Genomic DNA, 18944 nt, shown 5'->3' with positions numbered 1-18944 from the left:
TCTGCTAATATTACAGACTTAGCCATTACAGTCAGCTCCTCCCCCCAGACCCATTGTTGGTGATCAACCCCAGAATCTTCAAATTTTAGAACTTAGTGTTCTAGCTGTTTGTGTTGGGGTGTTGGAGTCAAACCCAGGGCATATCCCATGCTGGATGATCTACCAATGGACCACACTCCCAGTGAAAACTTAGTATTATTTTACAAAGTGTACAAATACATCAGTAATACTCACTAGACACTATGGGGAAAATGAACTATACAACCTGTAGGTAAGGACAAGAGGAAAAAAATGGGAGAGAGTGAAGGAAGGGGTGATATTGTCCAAAAAGAAATGTACTCATGACCTGACATAGGAAACTGTAATCCCTCTGTACATCACATTTATTATAATAAAAACATTTTTAAAAAGAAAAAGAAATGTATAACATCAAACTCGCATCATATAACAAAAGAACACTGGGAAATGCCCAAAGACATAGAAACACATAGGTGGAACTGAGATTTCCTTCATTCTATTTTGTAATGGGGACATTTAGAGGTATTCTTATTGTTAATTTGGGTAACTAGAGAACTGAAGGCTTGTCCAGTGAAAACAAACATATTCAGAAACAAAGGAAACCCTAAGGAAAATGGAATAAATGAAATGAAAAATAAAATACACCATTTGTGGCAACAAAGCTAACTCACTAAAACTCTCTCTCTTTAAAAGAAACCTCTCAAGGTGAAAAAAAGAGAAAATTTTACTATATATGCTATCAAGAGCTACAGGAAGAAAAAACAAGAAAAGGTTTAGAAACAAAAGATCAATTATATTGAGCAAGCACAAAGAAAAATCAATATAACCATTGTATGAAATCTAATACCTAGGAAAGGCCATTACTGAAAACTATGCATTTCTATTATTAAAAATCATAATCAGCCAGGCCCCAGTGACTCATGCCTGTAATCCTAGCTACTCAGAAGGCTGAGAAATTAGGATTATGGTTCAAAACTACCCTGATCAGGTAAGTCCACAAGACTCATATCTCCAATTAACTACCAGAAAACCAGAAGTAGGGCTATGGCTTAAGTGGTAGAGTGCCAGCCTTGAGCAAAAGAGCTCAGGGACAGTGCCCAGGCCCTGCGCTCAAGCCCCAGACTGACAACAAATGAATAAATGCATAAATAAATCATAATCTGCAATGAATGACCTAGTTGTGTTTTGTGCAGGGGTTTTACTACTTTTTGTCTTATATTTTTGTGAGGTTGGGGATATAGCCTAGCGGCAAGAGTGCCTGCCTCGGATACATGAGGCCCTAGGTTCGATTCCCCAGCACCACATATACAGAAAACGGCCAGAAGCGGCGCTGTGGCTCAAGTGGCAGAGTGCTAGCCTTGAGCGGGAAGAAGCCAGGGACAGTACTCAGGCCCTGAGTCCAAGGCCCAGGACTGGCCAAAAAATATATATATATATATTATCCTATCATTGTTAATCTTGGTACTACTGTAAAAGATCTTCAAAAAATATCTTCTAATGTCTTCGTCAAGTCATACAGAAACTACTGCAATATAGACATCACACACAAACACAATACAGACCACATACATACAGGCACACAACACACAGAGACACAACATAACTCAGTACACAAACACACACAGCACATACACCAATTGTAAGAAGCTGGTCTTATCCAGATCATTTTGTCAGACGCTAAGACAAATTTCTATTTCTGTTTGTATTGGAATCACTTATGAACACAGGAAGAATACACATACATTAACATTACTATGTGTTTTTTTTTCTACTCAGGAACATGACATTTCTTTGCATTAACTCAATCTTCATTATGTCCCATGACAAGTTTCAATGTTTTCCTCATGCAGCTTCTATATACTCATTAAACTTTTTGCAATTTATTTTTTGCTTTTATTTTATTCTTATTTTATTAGTATTTTTGTTATTATTGAAAAAGATCTTCCAAAAATAGTTTCTAATTATCTTTGTTGTCTGAAAGAATGCACTATGATGGGTATACTATATTGTTTCAGCCACAATGTCGAACTATTCTTTGTCTCGTAATTTTTTGTTGATTCTGGTCAGTTTTTAGTATCTTCTATAAAAAAAATGGCAATATTTTCCTGTCACATTATTGTTATAATTCTCATTTCTTCTATGTCTTGCCTTTCGCCAATGACTAAAATTGCATCATCTATTACTACTGGTCTTTATCTTAACCTTGACACATCATTTAAAATAATGTATATACATTTGTGTATATGTATATATGTAGTATTGTACCTAACAATGGAGGGCGGTACCTGCTGTGGTTTCCATAACCCAAGTGTTACAGGCTTGGCCTGCAGGATGCAATTAGGAAGGAGGAGAGTCTCAGGGGTGGGGCCTAGCAGGAGGGCCTTAGGTCATGGGGCACACACTTGAAGGGGATTTTGAGATGCCAGGCTGTCAAAAGGTCTCTGCTTTCTGGCTCATAATTTAACCAATTTTTCTCTGCAGTAGTGTTATAATAGGTCTTTCACCCTCACCAGAGGCTCACAGCAATGACCTTGGATTTGAATCTGCAGAACAGTAAGCCATGTAAATCTTTTCTCTTTTTAACTTAATTGCTTCAGGAGTTTCATTATAGTTACACGAAGCTGACTACTACAAGACATGAGTCTGTTTTTCCGTGATTCTTTACACTTGCCCCTTATGATTGCTGACAGATACGTCAAATCAAAGCATCACAATCTCATGGGCAGACAATATCCAACTTTAAAAAAATTTATCAGGGGGAATGGGAATGTGCCTTAGTGGTAGAGTGCTTTCCTAGCATGCATGAAACGCCCTGAGTTCAATTCCTCAGCACCACGTAAACAGAAAAAGCAAGAAGTGGTGCTGTGGCTCAAGAGGTAGAGTGCTAGCCTTGAGCAAAAAGAAGCCAGGGGCAATGGCCAGGCCCTGAGTCCCAAGCCCCAGGACTGGCAAAAATAAAACAAAAACAGAAACGTGAGGGGCTGGGAATATGGCCTAGTGGCAAGAGCGCTTGACTCGTATACATAAAGCCCTGGGTTCGATTCCCCAGCACCACACATATAGAAAACAGCCAGAAGTGGCGCTGTGGCTCAAGTGGCAGAGAGCTAGCCTCAAGCAAAAAGAAGCCAGGGACAGTGCTCAGGCCCTGAGTTCAAGGCCCAGGACTGGCAAAAACAAAACAAAACAAAACAAAAAAAAAAAAAAAACAGAAAAGTGAGGCTAATCTCCCCAGAAGCATTCTAGAAGGCTTCCTCCAGTTCCTTCAAGGACTAGGTCATATCACATGACTTAGTTAAACCAATCACCAACAAAAGAAAAGAGGCTCAATGTTGACCACCTCCTCATCCCCTGAGAATGTGGAAGGGTCACACCAACTAAAAAGCTCAGAGCTCTGCTAGCAAGAAAGAGACAGGAAGGAGTGAGTGGTAAAACTAATCACTAACCTTAGCTACCACAGTTCTGGCATTGAGAGACATGGGGCTGACTGCTGGTTTTATGATACAGGCTCTATCAAGGTAACAAGAAATGTCCTTATTTCTAGTCTGTTAAGTATCTCTCTCCTCTCTCCCACTCCCCTGCCAGGCATGGTAGCTCACACCTATAATCTTACTTTTCAGGTGGCTGAAATCTGAGGATCTCCATTAGAAGCCAGCCCAAGCAGAAAAGACTCCAACTAAGCAGCAAAAAGCCGCAAGTAGAAATGTGGCTGAAGTGGGAGAACACCAGCCTTGAGCAAACCAAAGCCAAAGGAGAGCATTAGGCCCTGAGTTCAAGCCCCAGTACCTGCACAAAAAGAAAATGGGAAGGGTTTTTGTTGTTGTTTTGTTTGTTTTGCCAGTCCTGGGGCTTGGACTCAGGGCCTGAGCACTGTCCCTGGCTTCTTTTTGCTCAAGGCTAGCACTCTGCCAACTTGAGCCACAGCACCACTTCTGACCTTCTTTATATAAGTGGTGCTGGGGAATCAAACCCAGGGCTTCATGTATACGAGGCAAGCAGTCTTGCCACTAGGCCATATTCCCAACCTCTGGGAAGGATTTTTTTAATAAAAAAATTTTTTTACCAAAGCCTTTTTGACACTTACTAGACTGTTTTGAGAGTGAACATCTATCATCTTCCTGGTAGTATTTTATTAACAGATTACCTAAGACAGAAACAAGGGCTCTTAAATGATATTTTCTGTTTCCCATTCTACCTGCTTGATGAAAAATATCCAGATTTTCTTACATACCACAATGTTGCTTATTAATAAATAACACTTCATATATATGATTTTTCCAGACCTTATACCAGGAAGATTGAATAGGCAAATATTGGAGGCACAGAAGATAAGAGAGAACTACCTCAGCCCAGGCATTGAGAGACAAAGCTTGTTCTGGGGTGCAGATATCAGGATAGCACAACAGAGATGTAAATGCTACTTCTATGAACATCTCCCGCTTCCTCCGTGTCAACATTTCACATGACCAGCGCACAGCTCCCCATCATAGTGGGAATCACCGAGCTCTGGAAGGCCTACTGCCCGCCTTTCCTGGTCCACTTACTCTCATCTTTCCCTTCTTGTAATGACTACCACCATGCCTGGTGTTCTTACTGAATGTATCCTTTTTTTTTTTTTTTTTTTTTTTTGCTAGTCCTGGGGCTTGAACTCAGGGCCTGAGTTTGCTCAAGGCTAGCACTCTGCCACTTGAGCCACAGCGCCACTTCTGGCCATTTTCTATATATGTGGTGTTGAGGAATCGAACCTAGGGCTTTCATGTATACAAGGCAAGCACTGTTGCCACTAGGCCATATTCCCAGCCCCTGAATGTATCCATTTTTATATCTCCTTCAACCACCACACTTGAGTTTTGGTTGTTTTATTTTTTGTTTTGTTGTTTTTGGTGCCAGTCCTAGGGCTTGAACTCAGGGCCTGAGCACTGTCCCTAAGCTTTTGTGCTCAAGGATACCTCCCTATTACTTGAGCCACGGCTCCACTTCAGAGTGTGTGTGTGTGTGTGTGTGTGTGTGTGTGTGTGCGTGCGTGCACGCGCGCACATACTTAATTGGAGATAAGAGTTTCATAGACTTTCCTGCCCAAGCTGGTTTTGAACCTCAATCCTCAGGTCTCATCCTCCTGACTAGGATTTCAGGGTGAACCTGCCCCAGGCACTATGAGCTTCTTGAGGAGAGAAGTTAATACCTGCAAACCTACTTACACCAAATATATCCTACTTATAACCAAGTATAAGTAGGGTTACTTATACTCAAACACTTCGGAAGCTCTGTCCTAAGTCCTTTCCGTGCAAATAAGTCTTTGTAATTCTTGCAATAGTCCTAATAGCTACTAAGATCATCTCCATTGCACAGGTGTAGAAAAGGCATAGAGTCTTATGTCACATGACCCAGGTGGTAAAGCTGGTAAGCTGTGGTACCAGTACTCTTATCTAGACAGTCTGACCTTGATGGGATCTCTAAATCATTCTGTTTCTGGTAACCTGTAACCCTGAAAACAGATGAAATATGCCACATGCTTCCCAGTGAGCTCCAGTCACTTCATGAGCACCTCTCATCCAGGTGACTCTCAGTGGAATTACCAAAACTGCTCTGGCTGAATTCCCTGCCAGTGTGAGCTGCGGACCATGTTAACCAGCAGGGTCACCAGCCTTCATTTTGACTCCCTGATTTTCAAAGGACTAGAAATACGCTGAAGGTCAGGATATTATAGCACAAGTAGGCAAGGTTTCCATCTCACCTGCCCCCCTCCCTGCCCTCACCCAGTGTTCTTAATGCTTCGGCCCACCCCTTGGGTGATCCCCTTGGGATCACAAGCTCAGCTTGCTGGGAATCTCAAGCCATCTCAAAATAATTAAATCAAGTGTAGTGGTATTCGTGCCAAGTCCTCCTCCTTTTACAATTGCCCCAAAGCCTATAAAAGCTTGGAGCCTGTTCATTCTATGTTTATAGCTGGAATTTCTACTCATTAGTAGCTGAGAAAGGAAGAGAGAGATTCTATCCGATGAAGAGATTCTATCCAATAAAGCCTTAGTCCATTAGAGTCATGGCTGATTGCTGGCAAGTGCAACCATCTGTATTTGCTAAAAGGAAAACCGTCCCCAAGCTTAGCAGGAGGGACCTAGTAGAGGCCATGGGAGACAGATAACAGGCTACAATGCCTTCTGCAGACACGATGAGAACAGCTCCCCTCCACCTTGCTCTGTTCCCGGAATGCCATTAAGCTGGCCTGGCCTTCCCCTCCTCCAGACGGAAGGTGACCACAGGAGCCAGGGAGCATCAATACTTAGATGCTAAAAATAAAGCCAAGAAATACCTAAGTGTCTACATGGGCAGAGAGAGAAAAGGGCTTTTACCTTGTGCCCCCAAAGCCTGCTTGTGAGCTAATAGCTGTGACGGCTTCTGAGGTGCTCTGAGGTTTACAGTCACTCAATGTACAGTACTCAAACACCATCCCAGGAATGGCTGGGCCTTCTTCTGTCCCAGACAAGACTAGCCTCGCTCTCCCAGTAGCCAGGGAGGAAGATGAGTCTCTGCCATGCTAGCGTCATCATTTTAACTCCTGTAGTATAACTCAAATCCTTGAGCCAGCTGCCTTGCACCTGAGCACCATCTTTGAACTTCATTTCATGCCCTGTATGTAGGGAGGAAGAATCTTTGTCATAGGCATCTTAGGAGCATATCTAGAAGGCTCCCAAAGACCTTATTCAACTTGTTCACTTGTTTTTGTTGTTTTTGTTGTTGTTGTTATGACAATACTTGGGCTTGAACTCAGGACCTCTCTCTCTTGCTTGGCTTCTTTGCTCACGGTTGGTACTCTGCCACTTGGGCCATGCCTCCTCTTCCAGCTTTTTGTTGTTGAACTGGAGATAAGAGTCCCATGGATTTGTCTGCTTAGGCTGATCTTGGGTGGTGATCCTCAGATCTCAGCTTCCTGAGTCGCTAGGATTCATTCAATAGAACTTTGGGCACATGGTGTGTACCACAGGTGACAGATGCCAAGCAAATTAAGGGATGATGGGAGCTAAGCACCTGGTTCTTGTTCCTCCTCCCCCACTCCAAAGGGAACACCATGTCCCTCTCCTTGCCCTCCTGCTAGCCTCTAGGGAAGCTGCCTCTCTGGCTGCACCTTTGGGGGTTCAATAAACAAAAGTGGGAACACATCCTTGTACTTCACATACCTGTCACCAGGAAAAGTTCACTGTCTTCATTACCAAGCCTGCACTGAGCAAGGAGTTTGCAGTGTGCTGGGTTAATGAAACACATTCAAGTCTAAGAAAAGACACAGAAGCCACAGGAAGGGCAAGCCAAGCGCCCCCCCCCCCCACACACCCCTGCCTGGTGGCTTTCTGTGACTTGCTTAGGAACTTCAGGACCCTAGGTTTCTAACAATGCCAAAATTAAGTCCGACAACTGCTCATGACACGGGCAGGCCCCTCAATTTCTCAGAAGTCCCACACCTTCTCGGAGCTGAGTTTCCTGGTATCACAGTTCCTTCCTCTTTAAAGGCTAAGACACACAACATTTACAGCGGTTGCTCCTCAACCCAAATAAGAGAACCCCCAAAAGGGGTCACAAGCATAAACCACACAATGCCTATGGTCCTTTGATGGCTAAAATTAAACAAATGGGATGATATAAAATTTGACCAGATCAAAGTGAACAGGGTAGATGAATGAAGACTAGAAGCAGGGTAAAGTACAAGTAAGAATCCATTATATCCTAACAAAATGAAGAAGAGTTAAAGGAAGGAGTGAATAGGAGAGGGATAGTTGAGAATATTGAAAAGGGTGACATTGATCAAGATACACTGTATTCATAAACTGCTTTGTGAAATGGCAACTCCTTTGGACAACTACTTAAAGATAGTTTTTTTTTTTTTTTTTTTTTTTTTTTTTTGGCCAGTCCTGGGCCTTGGACTCAGGGCCTGATCACTGTCCCTGGCTTCTTCCCGCTCAAGGCTAGCACTCTGCCACTTGAGCCACAGCGCCACTTCTGGCCGTTTTTCTGTATATGTGGTGCTGGGGATTCGAACCTAGGGCCTCATGTATCCGAGGCAGGCACTCTTGCCAGTAGGCTATATCCCCAGCCCTAAAGATAGTTTTTAAAAGAAAAAAATATGTACATGACAAGAGCAAGACACAAAAACAAGACCAAGATTATTGTTAGCCAAGAGATTTAGATGGCAACTAATAACTGCAGCTGAGATGTTTTGCATAAGAAGGTGTCTTGGGAGTGCTTGTTAGTGGATCAGGATGTGGGAGGTTATTCAGATAAATAATTCACTCTTGGTAGGATAGGGACTTTGACCTGGTGCTCAACCCTGGCTTCATTCCAGTCCCCAAAGCACATTTCCAATAAAAAAAAAAAAGTCAGAGTACCAAGTCCTCCAAAATGAAGAACTCACTTCCCCAGAGAAGCAGCAACAAACAGATCCAAGTACCAGGAAAGTGTGTGAGTTCCACTCCTAGATCTAGCGGGCAGTGCCAGGTGCCAGTGGCTCACATCTGCTTTGCTAAGACCTGAAAATCATGGTTTGAAGCCATCCTGGGCAACATAAATCCTCAAGACTCTTGTCTCCAATGAACCAGCAAAAAGCCAGACAAGGAGGCAAGGCTCAAGTGGTAGAGGGCCCGGCCGCAGTGAGTGAAAAAGCCAAGTGAGAGCATAAGGCCCTGAGTTCAACTTATTTTTACTGTGAATTGAACTCACAACTCCTTCATTCTTGCAAGATAGGCACTCAGCCACTTGAACCTACATTTCATAGATTTAAAAGTAAGACCAACCCAGGATTAAAATCCAATTCCATAACCTTCAATAAGTCACTTAATCTATGTCTTAGGAGTCCACATCTGTAAAATCAAGAGAATACAACATGTAATTTAATCTGGCTGCATTAGTAAAACCAGATTTCTATTAAAAATGACTGGTTTGCCAGATACTAGTGGCACATACCTATATAATCCTAGCAACTCAGGAAGATGAGATCTGAGGATCAAGGTTCAAAGCCAGCTCAAGGCAGACAAATTCTCAAGACTCTTACCTCTAATCAACAAGCAAAAATAAAACAGAAGTAGAAGTGTGATTCAAGTGGTAGAGCACTAGCCTTGAGCACAAAGCTAAGGGACAGTGCTTAGGCCCTGAGTTCAAGCCCCAGTACTGGTTCACATGCATGGGTGCGTGCACACACACACACACACACACATACACACACACACATAGTTCAGTGTTATAATTGTACATGAGACTTATGTATGATAGTAATGGTAGCAATTATCATTACAGTGCTGCCAGTATCGCTACTAGTAACATTATTATAGAAACTATGCTGTGGATCCATTTAAAGTGCACCTGTGCATTCATGTAGCCTAGGACTTGGGACTTGCAAAGCTGAAGAGCACAAATCCTGGGCCACAAACTCCTCCCTAAAGCCCTGTTCTAACCAACACCAGTGAGCCTCGGCCTCAGCCAACCCATCTCCCAGACCTGCCCTCCACACCTGCCACAAGCAGCCCCTCAAAGCTAAAGCAGATGTTCAAGCTCCACGGGTTTCAGGAACATTCCACCCTTTGTCCCAACTGCTCCAAAGAAGAACCAATCTCATCCCACTGCTCAAGTCCCACCCAGATAGGTCCCTGTTCTGGAAAGCTCTTAAGCCCCGCTCCCCACCAGCCTCTCCACCACCAGAAGCTCCTAGCCAGAGTGGTTACTGCTATTTCCAGTCACCCTTAAGCTGTGCTCTTCTGCTCCCACAAGCTGGAGAGTTCCTTTTCTCCAATGAACAGAGCTCCTGGGAGCACTGTGTCTTCCTCGAATGCTTGCAGAGACAGCAAATGGCCCAGGACTTGATGAACTAGAGCAGTAAACAAGGTGTAGTGCTTCTGAGTTAAATTCTGCAAGATGAATAGCTGTCCCAGACAGACCTGCTGGGGCAAACATAGGGAGGGAGGGGGGGTCGCAGGGAAAGGACAAGTAGCACCCCCTTCCATCCTGCCAGGTAGACTATATTCTTCATGTTCGCAGCAGCCCCCTACTCCTACCTCCCTGGCCACCCCAGAGCGGTACACCTACCTAGCAGAGGGTACCTAAGAAGTGAGTGAGAGACTGTCAGGACCTACCGCTCACCACAGTTCCTCAACACCTGTGGAATGCAAGAGTGCAGATGCACCGGTCCTGGGCTGGACGTACTCAACTAAAGTTTGCAAATTAAAATCCCTGGAGTTGAGTCTTTGCAGGTCTATAGCCTAAACTGAAGCAGTGAGCATTAAACTTGTATCCCTTAATCCTTCTAAGAAATGCATTCTTACCCGGCCCTGGTGGCTCACACCTAGAATCCCAGCTACTCAGGAGGCTAAGATCTCCAGACTGAGGTTTTGAAACCAACCTGGCAGAAAAGTCCAGGAGACTCTTATCTCTAAGGAATTTCCAAAAAGCAGCAAGTGGAGCTGTGGCTCAAGTGGTAGAGTGACAGCCTTTCACAAAGAAATAAAGCTCAAAGATGGCGCCTACACCCTGAGTTCTAGCCCTAGCACTGGGGGGAAAAAATGCTTTCCATGCTAGAACCTAGTGTACAAAATGGCTGCCTTGAAAAATTGCTCTACTCTATTTTACTTGATCTTTTCCAAGGGCTGATTGATTACAACAGATTAAACTCAACAATTCCATTTGGAAAGCACTAAGTTGGTATGCAGAAGCAGACAGAGGAGATGATGCCTAATATTGTGGGGAAAAAACAATAACAATGATAATGAAAATAAAGTAGGGCCTAGTTACACTGTAGACGGCCTTGTTAAGTTCAGTCTTAACTTCTGGCTGTGAGCACAAGAAGCTGTTCATTTTGTAAACAAAAGGATATACATAGAAGTTGGCTTTGTGTGGCTTCCAAGCTCCCGGGGGTGGGGTAGGCAGGAGACAGATGGTCCCTTACTGTTCAGGTCTGAAGAAGAGTTCCAGACAGAGATGAGGAAAAGCAGAGAACACTGAGGAAGTAGAAAGAGCTGGAAAGAAATGGTTTCAGACAGGCCCAGCCCACTAAGTCTTGGCTCCAAAGTCCAAGTGGTTTCTTTAGAGGGAGTGCGCTCTGCAGCCTCAGCGTGAAGAAGTTCCCATGATTCATCCACTGCCCTTGGATAGGAGGACGCAGTGGGGTTAGTGGAAAGGGGAAGGCGGGCCAGAGCCCCCCAACCCCCACCCCAGGGGCTAGAGACACAGACCTCCCAGACCACACTGGGGTCTCACTGGAGAAATTGCTCCTGTGGTACCTGGAGCTGGCCTAACCCTAATGCAATGTGTGGTGTAGATTGTATGTCAATACCTTTATCGGGGTATAATTTACACACCAGCAAATTTACCCAGGTTACCACCACCCCAATTCTGAGAACATGTCCACCACCCCAAAGAGAGTGATTCTGCCCATGTACAATCACTCTCAGCTCGTCGTCTATTTTTCTGTCTTCTTCATCTACTGTTCTGTCTCCCTGTCTTAGGACTTAGCATAACATGTTTTAGGTTTTTCTATGTTGTCACAAGTACCACTATTTCATTCATTTGTAATGCCCAGCAGTATGTACAGGGACATTGTGGCACTGTTCAACATCTGAAAGACAGTTGAGTTCTATCCGCTTTGGGAGCCACTGTGGATAAAGAGAACATAAAGAACATGAGTGCACAAACTTTTACGCGGCCTCCTGTGTTTAGTTTTCCTGTGTAGATATCCAGAAATGGAACTGCTGTGCCATATAGCAAATTGCTAGTCAAGCTTCTCAGAAACAGGCCAAACTGTGTTGTCCTTTTGCTTTTTTTATTTATTCATTTTTACCATTGCTGGGACTTGAACCCAAATCTGTACCCTTGCTTGACTTTCTTTTTTCATGAATGGCACACTACCACTTGAGCCATGTCTCCAGTGTGGCATTTTGCTGGTTACCAGGAGTTAAAGACTTACAGACTTTCCTGCTTGGCTGGCATTGAACCATGATCCTCAGATCTCAGCCTTCTGAGTAGTCAGAAGTACAAACATGGACCCCCCAGTACTTGCCTACCAACTGTTTTCCAAAGTTGGTAACCCATAGTACAAACTTGCAGACACAATGCACAAAGGGGTAGCTTACCATCTTCTCAGGGATACCATACTGGAAATTCAGATTTATATGAACTATGGATGGATCATAGTCTGATACAGTTTTGATGTACATACTTGAAATTCAAATTTATATGAATCATGGGTGGATTGCAGTCTGTTGAAGTTGTGGTATGTACAGATTTGTGAACTGCACAGTTCACAGGGCCTCATAATTTCTTCACATCCCAATTTTACTCAAATTATTTTAAAACCTATCAGAGATGTCCACTTGAAAGCAGTCCTAAGATCATAAAGTAGCAAGATATAGTACCATCCAACCAATAACTATAGGAAATTTGGCCAAAATATTTGTCAAAGGGAAGTGATCAAGAACCACATAGAATGTACCTGGCACAAGAAATAATTTGTCCTCATTTCTCCTCAGTAGGGACAAAATCATAATTGCAAATACTGAAAAACAAGGGGTAACTTACAAGAAGTTAAGACTATTTCTTGAAATCTGATACACTGTGTATCATATCAGATGAGAAGACAGAAAATAGAGACCCTGCTCTGAGAAAAGAAAATGAAACAGACTAGACCACGGGGGAGCTGAGAATCACATGAAAACTTCTATGACTTGGAAGACCCTAAGTACCTATCCCTTTTGCAAACAAGGACCCAAATGAAAGGGTGCTTGGGAAGCACTGGCGAGAGCTTTGTGTCTAGGAACTCAGAGGGCAACAAGCGCTCCAGCCAGCTTTTCTTTGCACAAGTTCAAGCTAGAAGACCACCCTCTACGTGAGATCTGCCTCTGCCTCTGAAACTTTATTCCAAATCTCCTATGCATTTGGCTGAGCTTGGAGCTTCATTTGGGGAGGGGACCCCTTGGTCGCTAGCAGTGAGAACGCACAATAATTATCCACTAATGCTTTTTCTGGTTCAATCAGTTACAGGGAGATTTAGGGCCACAGCTGGGCAGGTTCCAGGAGATTTCCCCAGCTAATTTTCAGTCACTCAAGGAAAACAAAGACGTCACTGAGATGGGCTCAGAAGACTGAAACGTGTCCTGATCCTTCTTCTTCTAGCTCCTCTCCCCCAAAATGTGTAGACCTCTACAGTTCACTTTTACATCTGCTCTCCTCCCCCAAATAAAGGCTGCTTAGATTCAAGAAGATGAGGAGCACCACACCGGCACAAGCTGCATCTTTAAACCTACAAGAGAGCACGCAGTGACCATGCCCTTCCGATTTCAAGGCAGCCTGTGGGTCCTAACGGCCAGGAAAGCATCACTAGGCTGCGTTTTCATTCACATCCAGGCAGATGAAACAGAGTCCTCAGACTGGAACTGGAGTTCGAGGGACCCCTAACAAGACAAGAGGACGTGGAGGGATTTTAGGAACCCAGCTTGGATCTTGCAGGTCATTCCAGAATAAGATACCAGCATCAAACCCAAGGGCTCCAGTGGAGTAGTCTCTGGCTCCCAGGGGGCCTGCGGAGTCCAACTGGAAGGGCCCAGTGCTAGAAAACCCTGCCACCCTGACCACACAAATGGCAGCAAATAATATTATCTTAACAGTGGGAGAGGAATCCAACAGAAGGCTAGGATAAGTCATCTCAGTTTCAGTTTTTTTTAAATATAGCCTATATATCTCCAGCACCAGAGGGAGTCAAAAAATCTGACCCATCTTGGTCCCAGGCAGAATATATAAGGTGCTGAACTGCTCTGCTTCTACAGAGCTGGGGACTTTTTCTTTGTGCCAGTACTAGGATTTGAACTCAGAACTCTCTCTCTCTCTCTCTTCCCCCCATATCTCCCCCTCTCCCCACCCCTCTTCCTTTCCCCCTCTTTCTCTCCTTCCCCCACTCCTCTCTCTCAGCTTTTCTGCTCAAAGCTGGTACCCTTCCACTTGAGCCACACAATCATGCTGGTTAACTGGACATAAGACTCCCACAGACTTTTCTGTCAGGGCTGGCTTCAAACTGGGATCCTCAGGTCCCAGCCTCCTGAGTAGCTAGGATTACAGGCGTGAGTCATCAGTGCCCATTTCAGGCAGAGGAGATATTGTTGACTAAAATTCTCCAGCAACTCCCTGATATGTTAATGGTGTTGAGACTTCTGAGAAAGTAGGATCTGTGCAATTAAAGATATCAGTATTATATACTTAATTTATCAATATTGTGAAAAACCTAATTATGTTTAATTATATATGTATATATATATATAGAACCATACACACACACACACACACACACACACACACACACACACACAGAGTTGTCAGTTGTGGGGCTTGAACTCAGGGCCTAGGCACTGTTATTGATCCTCTCTGTGCTCAAGGCCAGTGCTCTACCACTTGAGCACAGTGCCACTTCTGGTTTCTGAGTGGTTAACTGGAGATAAGAGTCTCACAGGCATGTTTCTGCTCACACTGGCTTCAAACCATGATTCTTATATGTCAGCCTTCTGAGTAACTGGACGTGAGCTACGGTGCTCAGCTCCAAATAATTTTTCTATCTAGCTTAATGATAATTATCCAACTATCTCTTTTTCCTTTAAAATAGGCCTTCCAAACTGGCAGTCTTGGATTCACTTTATCAAAAGTATCTTCCTCAGGGGCATCACTGGCTCACATCTGTAATCCTGGCTTCTCATAAGGCTGAGCTCTCAGGATTGGGATCTGAAGCCAGCTCAGGAAGGTCAGTCCATGAGACTCTTCTCTCCAATTAACCACCAAGAGGCCAAAGTGGAACTGTGGCTCAAGTGGAAGAGCACTAGCCTTGAGCAATAAAGCTAAGGGAAATGATCAGGCCCTGAATTCAAGGCCAGGACTAGCACCAAAAAAGAAAGTATATATCCCCCAATAATACTGAAATAAAATCTGGATGCATGCACGTTATCCACTTGTAAATACAGTTGCTATAACAACCATAACAAGACATCAATCTTCCCCCAAATAAATAGACCTGTAATATAAATAGTTTGCTTATCCAAGAATCGAGGATTGAATAAACAATGTGGGACATATCTGTGACTGAATAAGGGATGTTTATGGGTTCTTACAGAGAAATTTCATGGGGTTTCTCAGTAAGGATCTTTTAACCTCCTGCCTATTTCCCTTCTGATTCCAGATCACAAAAATTACCTCAAGATTTTAAACTTCAAATATAAATAGGGATGAAAGACTGTTAATACGTACTCTTTCCTTCCTCATCTCTTCCCTCCTCTCCCTTCCCCCCTTTGTTCCCTTTCTTTGCCTTTAAGGCATAAGTCAACACCTCCTGAGGATTTAAATTAAATCCCTATGGGCTCCTGGGAGAGGATTACCTTCAGCTGGCAGTACCTTTCTGCCCCAGAGGAGGAGCGTTTTCTGCACTGAATAAACTTGCTGATAAAAACAAAGAGCAGTCTAGGATTATCAATTGAAAATTGTAGTTTTCAGTCCAAGTATTACTCTTCTGCTTACAAGCAATTCAATGCTCATTAGTATGAACTAGTAAATACCTATTCCTCACTCTACGTGGCTCGTACAATTTCTCTGATGCCACATCTTAGGAAAGTGAGTTAGTGACCTTACCTGAGTCCCTAATTTTCACTGCAACATTTTCATGCACTCTCAAACTTCTGTAGACACATCGCTGTGCCAAGAACAACTTGCAACTATCATTCACTCCTATGGCTGACTGTTCGTTAACACTGTGCCTCTGCCATTAATTAGCATATTATACTTGTTTATTACTATATCTTCCTCATGTAACACTACTAATCACATAATAGTTGCTCAATTCATAATTGCAATTCAGTCCCAAGTGGATCTCAGTTGCTAGGAGAAGCTCATGAATGGAAAGGCTGCTGACTGCATCCTCAAAGCTTCTGATTCAGTAGATCTAACAGGCTGGACCTAAAACTTGAACTCAAGGCCTAGTGCTTGTTCTTCTTGCTGGCTGAGGAGTTTACCATTGAAGCCACGCCTCCAGTCCCAGACAGGATGATATGATAGGGTCCTCAGGGGCAGGTCCAGAGATCTTACTTTGAAATCCCATGCTTTAAGGAGTTAAAACTTCACCAGATTAGGAAATCAGGAGGCTTTGAGGATGTGTGGGCGGGGCTGGAGAGAACTGCCCAATGATTGACTGTTTCACAACCCTATGCTAATTAACATGACTTTTTTGAAATGTCTTTAAAATCTTGCAAGTATTCAAAATGCTACATAAACCTGGTAATGAGACAAGCTCTTTTAAAAAATGATATGCCAATATACATGTTGGGGAAATTGTATTAAAAATATATGTATGAAAGAAACTCACCATCAGCAAAATGTGTGTGAGTTTTGTCTACTAAGGAAGCACTAGGAAGTGTTACTTAAGACTATACTTTCAGGGATCATTTCTATAGTTTGTTACTAGAGAAACTCCACTGATTGTGTAGAGCACCAGAAGCCACGAGGAAGAGATACAGCATCCTCTCCTGAGCGTGAAGCTGGTATTTGGTGTTGCCTCAGGGCATCTGCCTCTTACCATTGATGATCGTTCTTCTTCCCCTTTGGGGGAAGTGAGAGGGAGAGGCTGCAGTCTGAGTGGTTTCTTTCCCTGTAGTGTCTTGTAAAGAAAGTAAGGTTTTGTAAGGTAACTAGGGCTTTTGTAGCTGGTAGATTTGGGATGTTTTAACTTCTCTACAATTCTTACAATTAAGCATTCCTTCATTCTGTTGTTCTGTATATTAAATCCCTTTTTGTGTCTTCCCACTTGGGAATCATTTTTATTATGTTCTATCAATGTGGTAAAATTTCTCAATGTCATGAGATTGTAGTCTTTCAAAAAAAACAAAAGGAGCCATACCTAGCTTGGCTTTATGAAGTTTTAAAAACAGAAGTAAATGAAAGTGTGCAAATGATGAAGAAGCCCACAGCCCTAAATGGAAGCCCCAGTGCCATGCCAGCACAGAAAAGGAGAAGGGAGGTGGGGGTCTGGGAGGGGAGCAGGGAGTTAAATGAGTAATACAACCTAGATGTTTCATTTCTCCACTGCATTTCTTTATGGTGTATTCTATTATGCAATTTCATCTTTCATTCTCAGACAGAAATGACCAAACCACAGTGTACAGCCATTCTTCTTTGTACTGCTGCATTTCCTTTAGTAATGGGAGTCTCATCTGAAGCCAGGACACAAAAGAGAGCAAGCCCATTTCCAATGTTAGTGTGTTGAATATTTAGCATTTGGAAAGACCACAGTCTTGGTCAACATGCAGTCCTTGCTGATGAGCAGATCACTTAGATGAGCTCAGATCAAGCATTAGACTGAATCCACAATTCAAACAAATCTCAAACTCAACTGGTCCTACATTGAATAGAAACCATAGCTACCACTAACTTTCTGATACTGTGTGTGTGTGTGTGTGTGTGTGTGCGCGCGCGCGCTGTCCTAAGCTTGTATTGCTCAATGCTAGAGCTCTACCACTTAAACCACACAACCCTGTTTTTGTTTTTTTTTGCTAGTGAGAGAGAAGAGTCTCAAGAGCTGGCTTAGAACCATCATCCGCAGATCTGAGCCTCTTGAGTAGCTAGGATGACAGGTGTGCCTAGCCAAATTCATACTTTTCTCCTGACCAGTTCTGGATTTAACTGCATTTATGTACAGATTATAATCAGAGGTATTTAATTGGATAATGTCTGTAAGTACTTTGAAGATATAAAGTGCTCCATGATTGCTAAATATTATTGTTATTATTTAAAGAGTTTGTAATTACTGCTTAAATTTATTCAGTCCCCCAACCTGCTGGAACATGATGACAGGCAGCTAAAAAAGAAAAGAATGATGAGACCATGTCCATGTGAAGCTTGGAGTTCTACCCCAGGCATAAATCATTTATAGGCATTTAAAGGGGAGGGTTAGCTTATAAAAAAAAAATCTAGTAAATCTAGGCAACTGACCTTCACAAGACTGACAACCATGAAGCTGTATCCATTTTAAGTCTCTTACCAAGCAGGTGGGAAGTAGCTAGTACTCTAAAATGGGGAGTTTTCACTCTCTTGGCTTCAGTTATAATTTCTATCCTGGGCGTCTGATGCAGGACCTGCCTGCTATACGCTAGGTAAGTACTCCAGCACTCGGCTATATTCCCAGCTGCTCATTATTATCTGACAATAGCTTTAAGTCATATGAGAAGGAAAATTCTAACTCAAGATTTTGAATTTAGCCATCCATCACCTGGTAGATACAGGCTTGAGAATGGCCCCTACTTGGGAGGCTATTCTAGTTCATCCTGCCACGCTCTAAATAGTCACGAATCCAATCGTCTCTGATGCCTCAAAAAATAGAAACCTTGGAGCTGTATCCCACACATCTTCCAAACATACTTGCTGGGTGAATTTCAAGAAGAGAGTGACAGATGACATGTAAACATCTCCTCTACACAGGGCACCAGATACCACTACTAATTCAAAAATGCTTCGTCAAATATGTTATTAGGTTTTCAGGCAAGTAAAAGAAGCACTGGTTACTTAAAAAACAAAACCTCAAGGGAGAAATACCTTAGCAATAACTCGTAAAGACATGACGAAGCAACTAGAGAAGAACTGGGACCCAGCACCAAGGACAAGGCCAACTGCGCACTAGATAATTCTGATTTCATGACAAGGTCCTAAGTTAGTGATGGCCATCTAAACGGGTTCCTATAGGCAGTTGCTTTGGCGCTATTCCTATCATATATGAACATTCCAATATGTCATCGGCTTTAACATGTTTTTTGAAATTTTTATTGTTATTATAAAGGGGAATGAAGAGCAGTTAGTTACATTTGTCAGTAATGAGTACATTTGTTTTTAGACAGTGTCACCCCTTCTCTCGCTCTCTTCTGGTTTTTCCCTCCTGCCCC

General features: G+C 43.1%; 1 protein-coding gene and 1 non-coding gene across 8 annotated transcripts in view; one reads left to right on the top strand and one right to left on the bottom strand.

The window, feature by feature from the left end:
* Positions 1-18944, bottom strand: part of Tnik (TRAF2 and NCK interacting kinase) — a 371845-nt gene that overhangs the window by 340465 nt on the left and 12436 nt on the right. The window lies entirely within an intron of this gene.
* Positions 16436-16652, top strand: LOC125352124. Its single transcript, XR_007211122.1, has one exon. It is a non-coding gene; the product is annotated as a small nucleolar RNA U3 (small nucleolar RNA).

The sequence above is a fragment of the Perognathus longimembris genome, chromosome 5, assembly GCF_023159225.1.
Source record: "Perognathus longimembris pacificus isolate PPM17 chromosome 5, ASM2315922v1, whole genome shotgun sequence".
Taxonomy (NCBI): Eukaryota; Metazoa; Chordata; class Mammalia; order Rodentia; family Heteromyidae; genus Perognathus; species Perognathus longimembris.
Note: the sequence above shows the minus strand (reverse complement) of the source record. Positions and strands in the feature narration are given on the sequence as shown.